The following is a 12965-nucleotide window of genomic DNA, read 5'->3' on the forward strand; positions in this document are numbered from 1 at the left end:
CTCTCTCCAGCAGGTGGCATTTCTTCGTTATTTCGCCCATCAAACAAGGAGTTTTTGTATGGAGGTCAATGTTACGAGTGTACTGATATAAGTAGGACACGTAACATTGAGAAAAAACACTGTCTCGAGATGGCTATGCATATTCATGATTGAGGCTAGTCGCATAGCACAGGTGGTTGACGTCAACAACCCTCATCGAATATTCAAAAAAGATTACAATAATGAGATGTATCCACCAATCCGAGGAAAGGTAGGCTGGAGCTAGACAGCCAGCCAATGCCGCTTTGTGGACAACAACTACCATTATTAGGGCGGAGAGACGTGTATCTTGCAGTATATCCATACTCTTTGGTTGGCACAAAGGGGCCAGGGTTCTGGTCTAGAAGCAGGGTTTCGACTACTGCTACAGTTTTGTTTTGGTTCTGCAGTTTAACTGACGCCCGGCCCAGAAAGACAATTTCCATCAAATGAAATTGTATTTGTCACATGCGCCGAATACAACAATACCTTACAAGCCCTTAAGTAAAAAAAGTAACTCAATAAAATAACAATAAACGAGGCTATATGCGGGGTTACAGGTTAGTCGAGGTATTATTTTTTGTTGTCATTTAGCAGACACTCTTATCCAGAGGGACTTACAGGAGCAATTAGGGTTAAGTGCCTTGCTCAAGGGCACATCGACAGATTTTTCACCCAGTCGGCTCTGGGATTAGAACCAGCTACCTTTCGGTTACTGGCACTACGCTCTTAACCACTAGGCTACCTGCCGCCCTATTGAGTTGAGGTAATTGCTGTAATATGTACATGTAGGTAGGGGTAAAGTGACTATGCATAGATAATAAACAGCGAGTAGCAGCAGTGTAAAAAAAATGCAAATAGTCCGGGTAGCTTTTGATGAATTGTTCAGCAGTTTCATGGCTTGGGGGTAGAAGCTGTTAAGGAGCCTTTTGGACCGAGACTTGGTGCTCTGGTACCGCTTGCCATGCGGTAGCAGAGAGAACAGTCTATGACTTGGGTGGCTGGAGTTTTTGACCCAAAAAAATGTTTGGGGGTGGCCTTCCTCTGACACCGCCTAGTATAGAGGTCCTGGATGGCAGCAAGCTAGGCCCCAGTGATGTACTGGGCCGTACACACTACCCTCTGTAGCGCCTTACGGTCGGATGCCGAGCAGTTGCCATACCAGGCGGTGATGCAACCGGTAAGGATGCTCTCAATGGTGCAGCTGTATAACTTTTTTTGGCTCTGGGGACCCATACCAAATCTTTTCAATCTCCTGAGGGGGATTAGGCGTTGTCGTGCCCTCTTCACGACTGTCTTGGTGTGTTTGGACCATAATCGTTTGTTGGTGATATGGACACAAAGGAACTTGAAGCTCTCGACCCGCTCCACATCAGCCCAGGCGATGTGAATGGGGGCGTATCCGGCCCTCCTTTTCCTGTAGGTTGTTGTCCTGGTACCACAATGCCAGGTCTCTGACCTCCTCCCTATAGGCTGTCTCGTTGTTGTCTGTGATCAGCCTACCACCGTTGTGTCGTCAGCAAACGTAATGATGGTATTGGCGTCGTGCTTGGCTACACAGTTGTGGGTGAACAGGGAGTACAGGAGGGGACTAAGCATGCACCCCTGAGGGGACCCCGTGTTGAGGATCAGCCTGGCAGATGTGTTGTTGCCTAGCCTTACCACCTGGTGGGCGGCCCGTCAGGAAGTCCAGGATCCAGTTGCAGAGGGAGTTGTTTAGTCCCAGGGTCCTTAGCTTAGTGATGAGCTTTGTGGGCACTATGGTGTTGAACACTGAGCTGCAGTCAATGAACATCATTCTCACATAGGTGTTCCTTTTGTCCAGGTGGAAAAGGGCAGTGTGGAGTACAATTGAGATTGTGTCATCTATGGATCTATTGGGATGGTATGCGAATTGGAGGGGGTCTAGGGTTTCCGGGATGATGGTGTTGAAGTGAGCCATGAACAGCCTTTCAAAGCACTTCATGGCTACAGACGTAAGTGCTACGGGGCGGTAGTCATTAAGGCAGGTTACCTTGGCGTTCTTGGGCACAGGGACTATGGTGGTCTGCTTGAAACATGTAGATATTACAGACTCGGTCAGGGAGAGGTTGCAAATGTCAGTGAAGACACTTGCCAGTTGGTCTGCACATGCTCTGAGTACACGTCCTGGTAATCCCATCTGGTCCTGCGGCCTTGTGAATGTTTACCTTTTTAAAGGTCTTACTCACATCGGCTATGGAGAGCGTGATCACACAGTCGTCCGGAACAGCTGGTACTCTCATGCATGCTTCAGTGTTGCTTGCCTTGAAGTGAGCATGAAAGGCATTTAGCCCGTCTGGTAGGCTCGCGTCACTGGGCAGCTTGCGGCTGTGTTTCCCTTTGTAGTACGTAATAGTTTGCAAGCCCTGCCACATCCGCCGAGTGTCAGAGCCAGTGTAGGAGGATTCAATCTTAGTCCTGTATTGACCCTTTGCCTGTTTGATGGTTCATCTGAGGGCATAGTGGGATTTCTTATAAGCGTCCGGATTAGTGTCCCGCTCTTTGAAAGTGGAAGCTCTAGCCTTTAGCTTGGTGCGGATGTTGCCTGTAATCCGTGGCTTCTGGTTGGGTTATGTATGTACGGTCACTGTGGGGACGACGTCATTGATGCACTTATTGATGAAGCTGGTGACTGAGGTAGTATACTCCCGGAACATATTCCAGTCTGTGCTAGCAAAACAGTCATATGGCCACATAGAGAAGTCAGATTTGAACATTCCTAAAGAAACACTTTAGTCATCAAGACGTGATTTGCATCTCTGGCGGGTATCCCCCATTCAGAGTGCCACTATAAGCCCTCGGCAGGCCACTTTTAGCCTCCACTCAGAGGACCGCTATACGCCCTAGGCAAGCCATCTAGCCCTGAGTTAATTTGAAAGACAACAGCCAGGAATTCTCTAATCTCAAATTCAGCCTGCCACCTTCCAGCTAACCACAGCCAGCCAGAGGCTACAAGCTGCATCCATTTTTTGTGATGAACTTAAAAAGGAAAACATGTTTTTGAGCAAAGCCTTACTTGACATACAGACTAGATCTATGAGAGAAAATCTGGTACTTACTGGTATCAAAGAAAAAGAAGGCAAAAATCCTGAAATCGTGGTGAAATAATTATTTCTCACAGCACTACAGATCCCAGGCAATGTCGTCGACAAAATCCAACTCGAACGTGTACACCATTTAGGACAGAGAGGACAAAGATATTAGCGCCCAATCGTTGCCAAATTTGCATTCTTTAAAGATAAAATAAGGGTTAAAAGCCTGGGTAAAAGACTTGCTGGTATGAAAATAGGCATGAATGATCAGTTCCCGAAATAAATTGCAGAACAGTGCAAAGTTCTGTACCCACTCTTCAAGGAGAATAGATTAAAGGGAAAACGTGTAGTTCTCGTAGTGGATAACCAAATGTTCCGAGACACCAAGACTACTCCATTGTGTGCCGAGTACTGAGGATACGAAGAGGCAGGACGCAGATGCAGGAATCAACAATGTAAAGGTTTACTTAACACTGAGCAAGAGAACAACAAAGAGTGAGTACACGACAAGACACTAACAATCACACACAACACAACACTGAACAGTTCAGGGCTATATAGGGGTGGTAATGAGAAGATGAGGTGCAGGTGCCCTGGAGGTGATTAGGGTGCGTTGGGTTTCCATTCCGGTGTTGCCGAGGTGGTGCGCTCAGACCAGTGGCTCAATAGACCGGTGAATCTGATACGAAGGACGCAGTATTCATAGTGGCCTGAGGTAGTGCTGAATGCCGTATTCCATTCGTCTCCTTCCTGGATTCGGATCAGGTTGTAGGCACTCCTCAGGTCCAACTCACAGCTGCTCGATGGCCGACGGAACCAGAGGGAGGGGGTACCGGTACTTTGTGGTGACTGCGTTCAGCCCCCGGTAGTCAATGCATGGTCTCAGTCCTCTGTCTTTTTTGGCCACGAAGAAGAAGCTGGCGGAGGCAAGAGAGGTAGAGCGTCTGATGAACCCCTGATTCAGGGTCTCCGCCACATACTCGTGGTTCTCCGGTAGTCTGGGAATGGTGATGGTGATGTGGAGAATGACATGCGTAATGGTGCTTGTTCCAAGTGGTTTATTGTCCAGCGAGGTGACGCGTAGCGGAGAAGGCAGTGGCATGGTGGGCAACCCCATTTAGAGACCAGCTCCCTATCTATAAGGTTCCCTGCTGATCCGGAATCTATCATTGCCGTGGAAAGCAAAGAGAAGGAAGAACCATTCACCGTTAGAGGAACTAAAATGGTTTGGTGACAGGTGATGACGGAACCCTCACGGAGCGGCGATAGCAGTCATACCGCCTAGATAGGGAGCCGCCAGGAGATCTGTGGTCTGTGGTGGTGTAGGGGGTGCTGCCCACCTCCATGGGTGAGGACTCGGAGGCATGGCGGCTTCCATAGCTCAGATGGGGTGAGGATCGAGCAGATGGGGTGAGCATCGAGGCTCCGGGAGGTGTTGGGAACGCTGTCGGTCTCTCAACATGTCGTCAAGACGAATGGACGTGGCGATGATGGTATCAAGGACCATCTCATCGTCCCGACATGTGAGTTCCGTCGTGATGTCCTCCCGTAAGCCTCTCCTGAAAGCAGTGCGCAGAGCACGCTCATTCCAGCCGGAAGACGCAACCACCATTCGAAAGCTCAGGGCGTGCTCGCACGCGGCCCCCTGTCCCTGTTGTAACCGGAGGAGACGCTCACCCCCGTCCTTTCCCTCCATAGGATGATCGAACACCGCCCTGAACCGAGCGAGGAAGGTGGAGTAGGGAAGCGCCGCGGCCTCACCTGCTTCCCAGACTGCCGTGGCCAAATCCAGCGCCTTTCCCTTCAGTAGTGAAATCACCAGCGCTATCCTGGCTTGGTCCAATGGAGATGCCCCACGCTGACGCGCCAGATACAGTGCAACCTGTAGCAGGAAGCCTCTACATTTCGTTGTTTTCCCGTCAAAGCGCTCCAGCAGGGCGAGGGGTCCCTCAGACGTTGGTGACAGCCCGGGAGGAGGTGAACTGGGTGCACTGGCTGCTCCCTGAGGTGGAATCGGAGCGATGGTCAGTTTATGCAGCGTTTGGAGCACTTCCTGCATGGCGGCGTACAGCTGGGCAATCTGCTGCTGGTGCTGGTCGAGGCGCTGGGAAACTCCAGGAGGATTACCAGCTGCATCCATCTTCGTGATTGGTGTGCGTTGGGTTTCCATTCCGGTGTTGCCGAGGTGGTGCGCTCAGACCGGTGGCTCAATAGACCGGCGAATCTGATTCGCCGGAGGGGAGCAACGGGAGGAGACGTGACACATGCTACTCTAAATATTACAAAGTTCCCATAGAGGAGTCGAATAATGGAACACCCAATACTATCCATGGTAAATAAATAAATAAAAATATATATACAGTCGTGGTCAAAAGTTTTGAGAATGACACACGTATTGGTCTTCACAAAGTTTGCTGCTTCAGTGTTCTTAGGTATTTTTGTCAGATGTTACTATGGTATACTGAAGTATAATTACAAGCATTCCATAAGTGTCAAAGGCTTTTATTGACAATTACATTAAGTTTATGCAAAGAGTCAATATTTACAGTGTTGACCCTTCTTTTTCAAGACCTCTGCAATCCGCCCTGGCATGCTGTCAATTAACTTCTGGGCCACATCCTGACTGATGGCAGCCCATTCTTGCATAATCAATGCTTGGAGTTTGTTAGAATTTGTGGGGTTTTGTTTGTCCACCCGCCTCTTGAGGATGGTCCTGGCGCTTGCTGGACTTTCTTGGGCGCCCTGAAGCCATCTTCACAACAATTGAATCTCTCTCCTTGAAGTTATTGATGATCCAATAAATGGTTGATTTAGGTGCAATCTTACTAGCAGCAATATCCTTGCCTGTGAAGCCCTTTTAGTGCAAAGCAATGATGACGGCACGTGTTTCCTTGCAGGTAACCATGGTTAACAGAGGAAGAACAATGATTTCAAGCACCACCCTCCTTTTAAAGCTTCCAGTCTGTTATTCTAACTCAATCAGCATGACAGAGTGATCTCCAGCCTTGTCCTCGTCAACACTCTCACCTGTGTTAACGACAGAATCACTGACATGATGTCAGCTGGTCCTTTTGTGGCAGGGCTGAAATGCAGTGGAAATGTTTTTTGGGGATTAAGTTAATTTTCATGGCTTTGCAATTAATTGCAATTCATCTGATCACTCTTCATAACATTCTGGAGTATATGCAAATTTTCATCATAAAAACTGAGGCACCAGACTATGTGAAAATTAATATTTGTGTCATTCTCAAAACTTTTGACCATGACTGTATATGAAAATCAAATCATATCAAATCAAATTTTATTTGACGCATACACGTGTTTAGCAGATGTTATAGCGGGTGTAGCGAAATGCTTGTGCTTCTAGCTCCGACAGTGCAGTAATATCTAACAATTTCACAACATATACCCAATACACACAAAACTAGTAAGGAATGGGATTTAAGAATATATACATATATGGACAAGCAATGACAGAGCGGCATGGACTAAGATATAGAAGAATATTATAGAATATAATGCAGTATGTACAGTGGGGAAAAAAAGTATTTAGTCAGCCACTAATTGTGCAAGTTCTCCCACTTAAAAAGATGAGAGAGGCCTGTAATTTTCATCATAGGTACATGTCAACTATGACAGACAAATTGAGGGAAAAATATCCAGAAAATCACATTGTAGGATTTTTAATGAATTTATTTGCAAATTATGGTGGAAAATAAGTATTTGGTCATCTACAAACAAGCAAGATTTCTGGCTCACACAGACCTGTAACTTCTTCTTTAAGAGGCTCCTCTGTCCTCCACTCGTTACCTGTATTAATTGCACCTGTTTGAACTTGTTATCAGTATAAAAGACACCTGTCCACAACCTCAAACAGTCACACTCCAAACTCCACTATGGCCAAGACCAAAGAGCTGTCAAAGGACAACAGAAACAAAATTGTAGACCTGCACCAGGCTGGGAAGACTGAATCTGTAATAGGTAAGCAGCTTGGTTTGAAGAAATCAACTGTGGGAGCAATTATTAGGAAATGGAAGACATACAAGACCATTGATAATCTCCCTCGATCTGGGGCTCCACGCAAGATCTCACCCCGTGGGGTCAAAATGATCACAAGAACGGTGAGCAAAAATCCCAGAACCACACGGGGGGACCTAGTGAATGACCTGCAGAGAGCTGGGACCAAAGTAACAAAGCCTACTATCAGTAACACACCACGCCGCCAGGGACTCAAATCCTACAGTGCCAGACGTGTCCCCTTGCTTAAGCCAGTACATGTCCAGGCCCGTCTGAAGTTTGCTAGAGTGCATTTGGATGATCCAGAAGAGGATTGGGAGAATGTCATATGGTCAGATGAAACCAAAATATAACTTTTTGGTAAAAACTCAACTCGTCGTGTTTGGAGGACAAAGAATGCTGAGTTGCATCCAAAGAACACCATACCTACTGTGAAGCATGGGGGTGGAAACATCATGCTTTGGGGCTGTTTTTCTGCAAAGGGACCAGGACGACTGATCCGTGTAAAGGAAAGAATGAATGGGGCCATGTATCGTGAGATTTTGAGTGAAAACCTCCTTCCATCAGCAAGGGCATTGAAGATGAAACGTGGCTGGGTCTTTCAGCATGACAATGATCCCAAACACACCGCCCGGGCAATGAAGGAGTGGCTTCGTAAGAAGTATTTCAAGGTCCTGGAGTGGCCTAGCCAGTCTCCAGATCTCAACCCCATAGAAAATCTTTGGAGGGAGTTGAAAGTCCATGTTGCCCAGCGACAGCCCCAAAACATCACTGCTCTAGAGGAGATCTGCATGGAGGAATGGGCCAAAATACCAGCAACAGTGTGTGAAAACCTTGTGAAGACTTACAGAAAACGTTTGACCTGTGTCATTGCCAACAAAGGGTATATAACAAAGTATTGAGAAACTTTTGTTATTGACCAAATACTTATTTTCCACCATAATTTGCAAATAAATTCATAACAAATCCTACAATGTGATTTCCTGGATTTTTCTTTCTCATTTTGTCTGTCATAGTTGACGTGTACCTATGATGAAAATTACAGGCCTCTCTCATCTTTTTAAGTGGGAGAACTTGCACAATTGGTGGCTGACTAAATACTTTTTTTCCCCCACTGTACATATGAGATGAGTAGTGCAAGATATGTAAACATTATTAAAGTGACTAGTGTTCCATTTCTTAAAGTGACCAGTGATTTCAATAGGCAGCAGCAGCCTCTAATGTGCTAGGGATGGCTATTTAACAGTCTAATGGCCTTGAGATAGAAGCTGTTTTTCATTCTCTCGGTCCCAGCTTTAAGGCACCTGTACTGACCTCGCCTTCTGGATGATAGCGGGGTGAACAGGCAGTGGCTCGTGTGGTTGATGTCCTTGATGATCTTTTTGGCCTTCCTGTGACATCAGGTGCTGTATGTGTCTTGGAGGGCGGGTAGTTTGCCCCTGGTAATGCGTTCGGCAGACCGCACCACCCTCTGGAGAGCCCTGCGGTTGTGGGCGGTGCCGTTGCCGTACCAGGCGGTGATACAGCCCGACAGGATGCTCTCAATTGTGCATCTGTAAAAGTTTGTTGGGGTTTTAGGTGATAAGCCACATTTCTTCAGCCTCCTGAGGTTGAAGAGGCTATGTTTTACCTTCTTCACCACACTGTCTGTGTGGGTGGACCATTTCAGTTTGTCAGTGATGTGTACGCAGAGGAACTTGAAGCTTTCCACCTTCTCCACTGTGGTCCCGTCGATGTGGATGGGGGGGTGCACCCTCTGCTGTTTCCTGAAGTCCACGATCATCTCATTTGTTTTGTTGACGTTGAGTGTGAGGTTATTTTCCTGGCACCACATTCCCAGAGCCCTCACCTCCTCCCTGTATGCGGTCTCGTCATTGTTGGTAATCAAGCCTACTACTGTTGTGTCGTCTGCAAACTTGATGATTGAGTTGAAGGCATGCTTGGCCACGCAGTCATGGGTGAACAGGGAGTACAGGAGGGGGCTGAGCACAAACCCTTGTGGGGCCCCAGTGTTGAGGATCAGCGAAGTGGAGATGTTGTTTCCTACCTTCACCACCTGGGGGCGGCCCGTCAGGAAGTCCAGGACCCAGTTGCACAGGGCGGGGTTCAGACGCAGGGCCTCGAGCTTAATGATGAGCTTGGAGGGTACTATGGTGTTGAATGCTGAGCTATAGTCAATGAACAGCATTCTTACATACAGTGGGGGAAAAAAGTATTTAGTCAGCCACCAATTGTGCAAGTTCTCCCACTTAAAAAGATGAGAGAGGCCTGTAATTTTCATCATAGGTACACGTCAACTATGACAGACAAATTGAGGGAAAAAAATCCAGAAAATCACATTGTAGGATTTTTAATGAATTTATTTGCAAATTATGGTGGAAAATAAGTATTTGGTCAATAACAAAAGTTTCTCAATACTTTGTTATATACCCTTTGTTGGCAATGACACAGGTCAAACGTTTTCTGTAAGTCTTCACAAGGTTTTCACACACTGTTGCTGGTATTTTGGCCCATTCCTCCATACCTTGTCCAGATCCTTCAGGTTTCGGGGCTGTCACTGGGCAATACGGACTTTCAACTCCCTCCAAAGATTTTCTATGGAGTTGAGATCTGGAGACTGGTTAGGCCACTCCAGGACCTTGAAATGCTTCTTACGAAGCCACTCCTTCGTTGCCCGGGCGGTGTGTTTGGGATCATTGTCATGCTGAAAGACCCAGCCACGTTTCATCTTCAATGCCCTTGCTGATGGAAGGAGGTTTTCACTCAAAATCTCACGATACATGGCCCCATTCATTCTTTCCTTTACACGGATCAGTCGTCCTGGTCCCTTTGCAGAAAAACAGCCCCAAAGCATGATGTTTCCACCCCCATGCTTCACAGTAGGTATGGTGTTCTTTGGATGCAACTCAGCCTTCTTTGTCCTCCAAACACGACGAGTTGAGTTTTTACCAAAAAGTTATATTTTGGTTTCATCTGACCATATGACATTCTCCCAATCCTCTTCTGGATCATCCAAATGCACTCTAGCAAACTTCAGACAACTTCAACAAAGCCTGGACATGTACTGGCTTAAGCAGGGGGACACGTCTGGCACTGCAGGATTTGAGTCCCTGGCAGCGTAGTGTGTTACTAATGGTAGGCTTTGTTACTTTGGTCCCAGCTCTCTGCAGGTCATTCACTAGGTCCCCCCGTGTGGTTCTGGGATTTTTGCTCACCGTTCTTGTGATCATTTTGACCCCACGGGGTGAGATCTTGCGTGGAGCCCCAGATCGAGGGAGATTATCAGTGGTCTTGTATGTCTTCCATTTCCTAATAATTGCTCCCACAGTTGATTTCTTCAAACCAAGCTGCTTACCTATTACAGATTCAGTCTTCCCAGCCTGGTGCAGGTCTACAATTTTGTTTCTGGTGTCCTTTGACAGCTCTTTGGTCTTGGCCATAGTGGAGTTTGGAGTGTGACTGTTTGAGGTTGTGGACAGGTGTCTTTATACTGATAACAAGTTCAAACAGGTGCCATTAATACAGGTAACGAGTGGAGGACAGAGGAGCCTCTTAAAGAAGAAGTTACAGGTCTGTGAGAGCCAGAAATCTTGCTTGTTTGTAGGTGACCAAATACTTATTTTCCACCATAATTTGCAAATAAATTCATAAAAATCCTACAATGTGATTTTCTGGAGAAAAAAAATCTCAATTTGTCTGTCATAGTTGACGTGTACCTATGATGAAAATTACAGGCCTCTCTCATCTTTTTAAATAAATAAATAAAATAAATTGTGGGAGAACTTGCACAATTGGTGGTTGACTAAATACTTTTTTCCCCCACTGTATGTATTTGCACATCAAGTCCTTTCTTGAGTTGGGCTCGGGGATGGAACAACTGTTGAACATCTGAGCTTGTGGTTGTTTGTGGGGGAGAGGGGTCGAGTGTGTATAAGTATGTGTGTGGTTGTGTGTATGTATCCCACATCTGTTGCTATGGGGTTATGATGTAAGTGACAAAATAGGATGAATCACAATAATTGTTTGCTAAAATAAGAATTGCTTGCCAAAAATGTAATCTTTTTAATGGCAATACTGGTTATAGGTAGCAATCCTTCGCATGAACTGCCTACATTATTTTTGAATTGTGGAAATTAAGATAAGCAAGATTTTTTACATACACTACCGGTCAAAAGTTTTAGTGTGCAAAGTTGTCATCAAGGCAAAGTGTGGCTATTTGAAGAATCTCAAATATAAAATATATTTTGATTTGTTTAACACTTTTTGGGTTACTACATGATTCCATATGTGTTATTTCATAGTGTTGATGTCTTCACTATTATTCTATAATGTAGAAAATAGTAAAAAGAAAGAAAAACCCTTGAATGAGTAGGTGTTCTAAAACTTTTGACCGGTAGTGTACTGATAACTATATACAGTGGGGAGAACAAGTATTTGATACACTGCTGATTTTGCAGGTTTTCCTACTTACAAAGCATGTAGACGTCTTTAATTTTTATCATAGGTACACTTCAACTGTGAGAGACGGAATCTATTTTTAAGTAATTAATTTGCATTTTATTGCATGACATAATTATTTGATCACCTACCAAACAGTAAGAATTCCGGCTCTCACAGACCTGTTAGTTTTTCTTTAAGAAGCCCTCCTGTTCTCCACTCATTACCTATATTAACTGCACCTGTTTGAACTCGTTACCTGCATAAAAGACACCTGTCCACACACTCAATCAAACAGACTCCAACCTCTCCACAATGGCCAAGACCAGAGAGCTGTGTAAGGACATTAGGGATAAAATTGTAGACCTGCACAAGGCTGGGATGGGCTACAGGACAATAGGCAAGCAGCTTGGTGAGAAGGCAACAACTGTTGGCGCAATTATTAGAAAATGGAAGAAGTTCAAGATGACGGTCAATCACCCTCGGTCTGGGGCTCCATACAAGATCTCACCTCGTGAGGCATCAATGATCATGAGGAAGGTGAGGGATCAGCCCAGAACTACACGGCAGGACCTGGTCAATGACCTGAAGAGAGCTGGGACCACAGTCTCAAAGAAAACCATTAGTAACACACTACGCCGCCAGGCCCATCTGGAGTTTGCCAATTACCATCTGGATGATCCAGAGGAGGAATGGGAGAAGGTCATGTGGTCTGATGAGACAAAAATTGAGCTTTTTGGTCTAAACTCCACTCGCCGTGTTTGGAGGAAGAAGAAGGATGAGTACAACCCCAAGAACACCATCCCAACCGTGAAGCATGGAGGTGGAAACATCATTCTTTGGGGATGCTTTTCTGCAAAGGGGACAGGACGACTGCACCGTATTGAGGGGAGGATGGATGAGGCCATGTATCGCAAGATCTTGGCCAACAACCTCCTTCCCTCAGTAAGAGCATTGAAGATGGGTCGTGGCTGGGTCTTCCAGCATGACAACGACCCGAAACACACAGCCAGGGCAACTAAGGAGTGGCTCCGTAAGAAGCATCTCAAGGTCCTGGAGTGGCCTAGCCAGTCTCCATACCTGAACCCATTAGAAAATCTTTGGAGGGAGCTGAAAGTCCGTATTGCCCAGTGACAGCCCCGAAACCTGAAGGATCTGGAGAAGGTATGGAGGAGTGGGCCAAAATCCCCGCTGCAGTGTGTGCAAACCTGGTCAAGACCTACAGGAAACGTATGGTCTCTGTAATTGCAAACAAAAGTTTCTGTACCAAATATTAAGTTCTGCTTTTCTGATGTATCAAATACTTATGTCATGCAATAAAATGCTAATTAATTACTTAAAAATCATACAATATGATTTTCTGGATTTTTGTTTTAGATTCCGTCTCTCACAGTTGAAATGTACCTATGAAAAAAAATTACAGACCTCTACATGCTTTGT

This window comes from Coregonus clupeaformis, chromosome 35, assembly GCF_020615455.1.
Source record: "Coregonus clupeaformis isolate EN_2021a chromosome 35, ASM2061545v1, whole genome shotgun sequence".
Lineage (NCBI taxonomy): Eukaryota > Metazoa > Chordata > Actinopteri > Salmoniformes > Salmonidae > Coregonus > Coregonus clupeaformis.